Below are 8,957 nucleotides of genomic sequence, written 5' to 3' on the forward strand. Positions count from 1 at the left end.
GAATTGGGGCCATTCGTTTGTGCTAGTTGTTAGGACACCCCTCTGTTGTTGAGAGAGTTGGTACGCTTCATTAAAATCACAGAGGGAGAGAATTGGTACTTGGGATGGGCGATACCAGTGAGGCCAGATATTGCGATCCCGAACGAATTAATAGTAGCATGTTACCGTTCTCTATTGATAGATAATTACAAACAAATCCAATAAACTATAGTCACTTGCAATTAAAAAAAAAAAAAGTAATAATAGTTAATATTAGAAATACAGTAAGGGGAGATGTGTCTATCTAAAATGTTAAGTAATAATTTATGTATTTTTTATACCCAACTTGCTTGCGAGTAGTTTACTTGACTATCCTATGGAATGTGATGTGGGCTGATTTGTTCTCATTGTATAAAAAAATAATAAAATGGAGACTCACATTTAGGTTACAGTAATACTTCACTGTTAAATATGTCACTATGGTAATTTTACCTTTTTTTATATAATGCGGGATGAACTTTGCTTTTCACAAACAAGATGTAGCTATAACTTTTCATTACAAAGCATATTCAATAGTGCTGCAAAGTTCTTTTTATGTAAGATGACAAAAATGCCATATTTATCGTTTCATATTGCACATCAGCCACTAATGCTTATATCATCTCTGATTATCTATTAATTAGCAACTACGTTACCTGAATAAGTCCTGCCTTTCGCAAACGCCACTTCTAAAGTACTTTGCTTTGCTTCGGCGGCGTGGTATTGTCGTTTCTCATGTCCTCCTCGGCTTGAGCGGCACGTTTTTCCATTTAGTTCGTCGTGTGCTTCGGGATGCACGTTTCTTAAGTGTTTCGTGAGGTTTTTGGTATAACCAAAATATCTGACAGTTTTGGCACAAACTGTGCACTTAGCCTCGTTGCCATTTATTAAAATGAAATATGTCCAAACCGGACTTCTTTTACGATCCGTCGTCGATGCCGCAGCCATGCTACCACTAGCTTCCCAATGTTTGTTTGTTGTTACTGTGGTGGTGCCTCGTGAGAGGGGCGGAGGAAAAGCATGTTGATCGACACAGGATAGGGACGTAAATGGGGGCGGGAGCAGACACCGGTGCTCTGCTTATGTGCGTGTAGAACGCGAAAGGGAAAAGTCGTACAAAGAGTGCACAAAAATATACCCAAAAAATAGACAAAGAAAATATAATATATTAATTCCAAATATCGATACTTTTGCTTGGGGATCGATACCTAAAACTTAACTCGCTGGATCGAAATATCGATATTTTGGTATCGATCCGCCCATACGTAGTTGTTACGCTACATTAACATACCATAACAGAGGGGTGTCCTAACAAGTAGCACAAACGAATGGCACTAATTCGGAACCATTTTGCAGTAAATGAGGGCTGATATCATTGCTAGAAAAACACACATAATAGGACACCTTGCAGCTTGGCTTTTAATACTGTCCTATACCACTTTGTGACTTTCCACCTCCATGATGAAACATTCTTCGTCCATGATTGCTGGTGTATAAACTGTGAATAAGCAACTGGGCTGTTACCTCCAGGCCCAGCTCCGCCCATTTTGTCAGATGCATGTCCGGCAAATATAGAAAATAGCCTATACCATCCGGCGGGCTGCGGCACACCAGAGATGGTCCGCAGTCAATCTGGAGCACTGAAGCGGCCGGTATACGTTGAACAATAGGATATAATGGGAACGGATTGGCTCCGGCGCGATTTTTTTTATTGGAGTCGGACCGGAACCGCAGCGACGATGCATCTGGTGTATCTGGGCCGTTATACGTCATCCTTCCGCAATGTATCCGTCACGTAGACCCTCATCAGAGAGCACATTCTTTCACTTTAGAACAGGGGTCGGGAACCTATGGCTCGCGAGCCATATCTGGCTCTTTTGACGGCCGCATCTGGCTCGCAGACAAATCTAATTATAAAAAAAAAAGAAAGCTTTGTTATACTCCTTTGCGCGTTGCGCAAAATGGCAACGATCCATGTCGACTAGAAAGCCGTTTCACAGTTATTTTAGTGGGAAAGTGGCAAACATACATGTCGTTGCGTCTATCTATCTATTTGTCTATCAATCGCATTGGCAACGCAGATAAGGCAGACACTGATCGAGTGGGGTCGCCGTATTTTGCTGTCAAAAAGAGCGGCCGATGTGCGCATGTGCGTAGTTTTCCCACAGTTTCAGTTTCGTTTTCCCCGCCAATTTTAGCAACCCTTTCGAGATAATGGCAAAAAGAAAAAAAGACGAGGAGTATCGTACTTTTCAGCAGGAATGTACAGAGGAATTTCTGCGGGTTCTGCGGTGTGTCTAATATGCAATGATAAAATTGCATCTATGAAAAGGTCAAATATAAAACGGCACTTCGACACCCGCCAAACTACATTTGCATCGAAACATCCAGCGGGGGACAACAGGAAGAAAGCATGTCAAGAGGTTCTTACAAGAGTGCAAGCTAGTCAGTAGTAACTCCGTGTTTGGACCAAACAACGTGATTGGAATTTGGCTAGCTTCGCTGGCGCGTTAGCAATTGTGAGGAATGGGAAGCCCTTCACCAATGGGGAGTACGCCAAAGCATTCATGCTGGATGTTGCCAATGAACTTTTTGACGACTTTGCGGATAAAAACAAGATTATTAAACCGATAAAAGACATGCCCCTGTCAGCAAAAACTGTTCACGAACGTACCATCATGATGTCAGTTCAAAATGAGGCAACACATGAAGGACATAAATTCGGCCCCATTTTTTTCATTCGCTTTGGATGAGTCAACGGACTTAAGCAATTCATCACAGTTCAGCGTGATCGCAAGGTATGTTGTCGTTTACACAGTTCGTGAGGAAAGTCTGGCAGTTTTGGCTATGCAAGGGACAACAAGATGGAAAGATTTATTCAAGTCCTTCATTGAGTTTGCTAAAGAAAAAAAAATCTACCAATGGACAAACTTGTGCTCCGTGTATGGTTGGAAAAAACATAGGATTCGTGTCGTTTCTTCGTGAACATGAAAAGAGATGTATCCTAAGTTTCTCAATGCCTATCAACCAGACTACAAAGCCATCAGCAACACCATGCAGCACCAGAAGTCGCATTAATGGTGAGAAATACTCATCATTGATTAGCAACAGCATAACAATGTTATTAAAAAGAATTCAGAGACTTATTGTACTTTAAAAATGTTGAAATTACATAAAATGCACACATAACTTGTATTTTTAGTCTTAAACATATTGTATGGCTCTCACGGAATTACATTTTAAAAAATCTGTTTATGGCTCTCTCAGCCAAAAAGGTTCTCGACCCCTGCTTTAGAACATTCAGATTGTGTCATACACTCAGATTCCTCGCTTGTTTCAATTAATTCCTGGATAGCAATTTACCTCAAAGATAAATGAAGTAGTTTTCCCATTTGATTTGCTTTTCATTCATTAGAATAGAATAGAATAGAATAGAATAGAATAGCCCTTTATTGTCATTATACGGTTGTACAATGAAATCTCCCTTTACAGTGCAGGACAAGAAAAAAAAATCTCGAAAGTGGCTTGCAAGAATAAAGTATAAAATCTAAATAAATATAAAATATGTAGGAGGTAGTCCTATGTTCAGGCAGTGCAAATAGTTGAAGTGAAGTAGCAGCAGTTGACAATAAAGGCATTGAATATTGCCCACAATTACACGATCCGGACAACTTCATTCCTTAACCTATTTTCATTTGTCAATATGTATAGTTTATAAATGGTATAATAAGTACTGGGCCTAGTGAAGTAGCAGTACAAAATGCAGTCTAAATTTTCCTCTTTAAATGACATATGGTCATAGATTACAATTTCATGTTTACTTTAATACCCAGTACTAAATATTACTTAACAAATATGTTTTGCACAAAGAATCAGTGAGTCAGTATTTATTTACAAAACGATATGCAGGACATAACGCACCTTAATGAAGACACTATTAAATTTGGGTAAATAAAAACATGCAAATAACATACAAATATAATGCAGTACTTAGTCATATAAAATTGAATATGACATAATATATACACAGGAAAAGGGTAATAGAATTTACATTTTCGTGGGATAAATGGGCTCACATATTTACAGTTTATTCAAACTCTTTAGTTTTGGCCTGCCACTGGGGCAACAGGAGTTAGAGCCCAGACGGGCAGCTGAGGTCCCACCTGCACCATGGTATAGAACAATGACCTGGGGGAGTGATGCAGGGGCTGGGGGAGCAGGAGGAGCTGCTGGAGCGATGGGCCGCACGGCAGTGGCACTAGCAGGTCGTCTACCCGGCCGCAACTTAGGAGCCTGTCCCGTCCTGTTTGGAGGAAGGACGAACCCATGCCGGGGCCCTGATGTGGAGGGAGGCTTCTCCAGCCTTTCCTGTAGAGCAGGAAGCTGTGAGCTGGCCACAGCGATGCGGTCCTCAGAAGCAAGGCCTTGGGAAAGCCTAAGAGTTCTCCCGTCAATTAAACCTGCAGCCATAAAATGTATACATTACAAATGACGGTTAAACTTTTTACTTAAATGTCAATGTAAAATATAGAAAACATTGTGCTTACCACTGATTAGATGAGTTGACCACAACCACCTTGTTTAAGGATGTTAGAGGTGCATGAGCATGGGGGGGGGATCGGGGGTGGATCCCCAAGCAGTCAGCTGGTTGAGATGAATGATACTTTAGTGGTGAACACAAGATAGTTGATGACATGAGAGCCAAGGCAGAAGGTGGGTTGGAGTAGTCTAGCCGGGGCGAAGAGGGGGCTCAGAACTGAGGCAGGCGTGGAATCCGACAATCAGCGCTGAGGTAAGAGCAAAAATAGTTTATAAAAAAACAGTAATCAAATGGGTGACTCAAAATGTTGAGATGCAACTGACAGAGGTAAGCAGACGAGTTGATCAGGCGAGGAGGTGGTGGCGTCCACTGGCTTTTAAAGATGGCTGATTGTTATTGCCCACACCTGTGGTCACTCCACCCGTCAGACATCCCAACCCGTAATCAGATAAAAACACGTGGACCTGCCCAAGGAGGGTCAGGTCTCAGGAGGGATGGGCGGAGGCACTAACAAAGGAGGAATGGGACTATATTTCGTATATACAGTATATGTGTACGTGTGTGTGTGTGTGTATATATATACAATATATATTAGGACTGCAGCTATCGAATATTTTAGTAATCGACTGAAAATTCTATCGATTAATCGAGTAATCAGATAAACAAATATATTTTTAGGTGAAGAGCAATTTAAAAATTAATAATTGAAAAAAGATTCACTGCTTTCACTCAAAAAAAAAAAAAAAAAAAAAAAAAAAATATATATATATATACTGTATACATATATAAATACAGTGGTACCTCTACATACGAATTTAATTCGTTCCAGGACCTTGTTTGTAAGTCGAAATGGTCGTATGTCGAGCAGGATTTCCCCATAGGAATACATTATAATTCCATTAATTCGTTCAAAAGCCTAAAAACATACACTAAATTCTTAATAAATACTGCTGGCACTGTTACAAATGGCAATTAAACATAGAAAAACAAATAAGTTATAAATAAATAATTCAGAATAATATAATAATAAGAAGAATAATTAATAATTATTCCTGTAAATAATGTAACGAATCGGATTCTAATATGGCGGACACTTTTTACTGTCCCTGAACGCACCGCGAAGCTGACGTCTCAGTGAGATAGGTCGGTGCGGTAGAGATAATACTTTCGTTTTCTTGAGAGCAGTCAACTGCTTAAGACAATGGGCGTTTTGTGTTGGATAAGTTCTTAAATAAATGATAAAAACGTGACGAAGCTGGCGATTTCCTTGGCAATGTTACCACAATAATAATTGTCACCTTAACTTATAAATAGTGGCGAACGGTGGTCGGAAGAGGACCATGGAGCTGTATTGTTGAGCCAGTTCAGGGACGCGCACCCCAAGCTCATATTTTTCTATAACTTGCATCTTCATTTCAAAGGTAAGCATCACTTTTTTCCTTGTTTCTCCAACTGTATCAACTTTTTTTGAAAACTGTGTTGATTTCTCACACAAGAAAATCCACCGTGCGTTCGTTTGCAGTGCTGTCATGTCGTCGTATTTCGAGCAACTCGTCGGATGTAGAAACAAATGGCGGCTCAAATTTCACGTCGGATGTCGAAAAGATCGTGTGTCGAAGTGATCGTATGTAGAGGTACCACTGTATATATATCCCTAAAAATGCTGTTACGCTTGATAACACACATCACTTAAAAGTTAGGAATTTTTCCCACGTGTTTCAATTGAATTTCTATTTGTGTCAAGCCATTTTAGTAAGTTCTAGTTAAGTTTTAAGTTAGTCTAAACTGTAAGTCCTGATAGGATTTTGAGTTTTTGCAGTGTTCAAAATAAATGTATGATACAGGCTGTATTGGAGCACATTAGGGACCAGTGCTACTTGGTGTTTTATCCAGCAATGACTACTGAGCTAAAATTGATAGTTAGCATTTTTTAGTTTTTATTTTACACCCTCATCACTCCACAACGCTATGTTATGTTAAAGCCTGTATGTAAGCCACGTTAGCCACGCATCGTAACGTTAATCTTATTTATTAGCGCTTAGCGCTCTTTATTAGCGCTTAGCGCTCTACTGCTTTAAGATGGCGGCTGTTTACCAACGCTGCCCAGACGCGGCCGAGTCTCTCATTTCGCATCTAGTTCAACATACTTGTGATCTCTATGAGACTCATCAGACGCTACCTGCTACCAACGTAGCATCGTGCGGGCTAGTATTTATCAATGTCGGCGTCGTTTGTAGCGGCTGTCGGCTGCAGTAAGTTTTTTTTTTTTTTTTTGCTTCTTCCTCTACGACATCAGCGCGTTGTCCCGCATCAAAAGTAGTCTGAGCAAAACATGATGCTTAGAGCTGTCAAAATAAACGATTACACGAGGTGAATAAAATTACTCGGATCAGTTTTTAAACTCAAGTTACTCGAGTTGCTTGAGTATTAGTTTCCGCTCTAATATATATATATATCAGGGGTCGCGTTAACTGAATATTTTCCGTCGTTGACCGGTTTTTTAAAACGGTGACGGAAAAAACTGAAGTCCGTCCGTCATTTTGACAGGTTGCAATTCACACCCCAGACCACAGGGTGGCGAGTGAGCATATTAATTAGCTATTGTCTCTCTTAATGCATAACGTTGTTGGCTATTCTGTCAGACTATTGTAGCGTCACCGGGGTCTGGCGGCGGCACCGTGATTGACACATCAACGCGAGGTTCTTATTGGTGCACCCGGTGTGCCAGCGCGTCATCCAATTGGTGGACTAGATTGCCGCCTGTGTATAGACCCCAATCACATGACGTCACAACTCCGCCCCCCTAACTGGAGCCGCCATATTGTGTGTCAGCTCGTCGTGTTTACACATTACCGCTACGTACATGCCTCCTATTACAGCGTGTTTTTCTGCTCGTTAACATTAATAATCAAAATGGTGAAGGCGTGTGTGGCGGTTGGTTGCAGTGACAGAGAAGATAGACGGAGAGACTTGAAGTTCTACCGTATTCTGAGAGACCCGAAGAGGAGAGCGAGATGGACTGCTGTAATTCGACAAGAAATCTGGGCACCAAATGATCACTTCAGACTATGTAGTAGTCATTTTATATCTGGTAAGATGCATTTAATATATATTTAGAAGATTTTGGGCTGACAACCACAATTAAGATCATTGTGTGACGTTGGTGATCGGAGTCTATATAGTTGCCTCTTTTTCTTTGGGGACGGAGTTGTTGTTTTGTTGGTGTTGTTGGCGGTAAGCAGAATAAAAAGAAGGAGAAAAATACCACGACTTCCGTGTCTAATTTTTCGCCGCCAAGCAAGCGTTACAATATTAATTAAAAATGAATGAAAACTAAATACTATTGAATATGTCATCATTATCATTTTAAAAATTTAAGTGACTGGTAAAAATAGATTATGACCGGATTTTTATGAACCTGTCAGTCAAAATGACAGACAACGAAAATGTCTAGCGCAACCTCTGATATATATATATATATATAATATATATATATATACACATATATACAGTGGGGAGAACAAGTATTTGATAGTGTAGCAATGTATCAAATACTTGTTCTCCCCACTGTATATACATATATGTGTGTGTGTGTGTATATATATATATATATATATATATATATATATATACTGTATATATATTATATACAGTATATATGTATTTCTTTTAATGACATAAATGCACATGTCACTGCCATGTTGCGTACATTGACTGTTTTTCTCATTCTTTAGTAAAGCGTGGGTTGCCATATAAGCGCTCATATACAACCTCCATTTTAGCGGTGTGACAGCTTGTCGGGCAACTTGTTTCGCCTCGTATGCCACACAAAAGAAGCGGCCAGATCTGCTGCGGCGATACTTCGGGTATTGCAGAAAAGGCAGTCCCGTCACATTTTCTGAATGTTAGAATCAACTTGGTAACAAAGTATCGGTTTTAGTTACAACCCAAGTTTTGAGTTATAATATTAGAATTATAATTAGGCTTGTTCTGAACAAAGGGGAGGGGAAGCTAAAACAGAATAAAAACAAATTGTTTGTAATGAATGAAATTAACAAGCACAGTGAAGTACAAGCACTTTAAAATTCGAAGCAAAGTCGAGAGATTTTTATCGATGGGGCCAGAATGATTAACAGCTCAAACGATTTTAATCATCACTGTCCAATTTGTATGACAAAGTATTAGGCCAAAATAAAGAGATTATACAGATTATAGAGATTATACGAGATTATGGTCGTACTGTTACTACGAGGAAAAAAAGTCGTCTTGTTACGTCGGGGTAAAGTAGCTGAATAAGCAGCCACGTACTTTCTGTAGCGCTTTGCCACTTCCACTAAAGTCAACAATAATGAAAGCATCTCGTGAGGCTGTGTTTTAGAATCAATTTCCAAAACAAGGA

The 8,957-nt window shown here is 39.8% G+C and overlaps 1 protein-coding gene and 1 long non-coding RNA gene across 2 annotated transcripts in view; both read right to left on the reverse strand.

Moving 5' to 3' along the window:
- The window catches only part of LOC130927694 (E3 SUMO-protein ligase ZBED1-like), a 287,791-nt gene that overhangs the window by 77,172 nt on the left and 201,662 nt on the right, over window positions 1-8,957 (reverse strand). The window lies entirely within an intron of this gene.
- Window positions 3,488-5,236, reverse strand: LOC130927705 (uncharacterized). Its single transcript, XR_009066496.1, has 3 exons — window positions 4,882-5,236; window positions 4,566-4,805; window positions 3,488-4,478 (listed from the first exon to the last, which is right to left on the reverse strand). It is a non-coding gene; the product is annotated as an uncharacterized LOC130927705 (long non-coding RNA).

This window comes from Corythoichthys intestinalis, chromosome 13, assembly GCF_030265065.1.
Source record: "Corythoichthys intestinalis isolate RoL2023-P3 chromosome 13, ASM3026506v1, whole genome shotgun sequence".
Classification (NCBI taxonomy): domain Eukaryota; kingdom Metazoa; phylum Chordata; class Actinopteri; order Syngnathiformes; family Syngnathidae; genus Corythoichthys; species Corythoichthys intestinalis.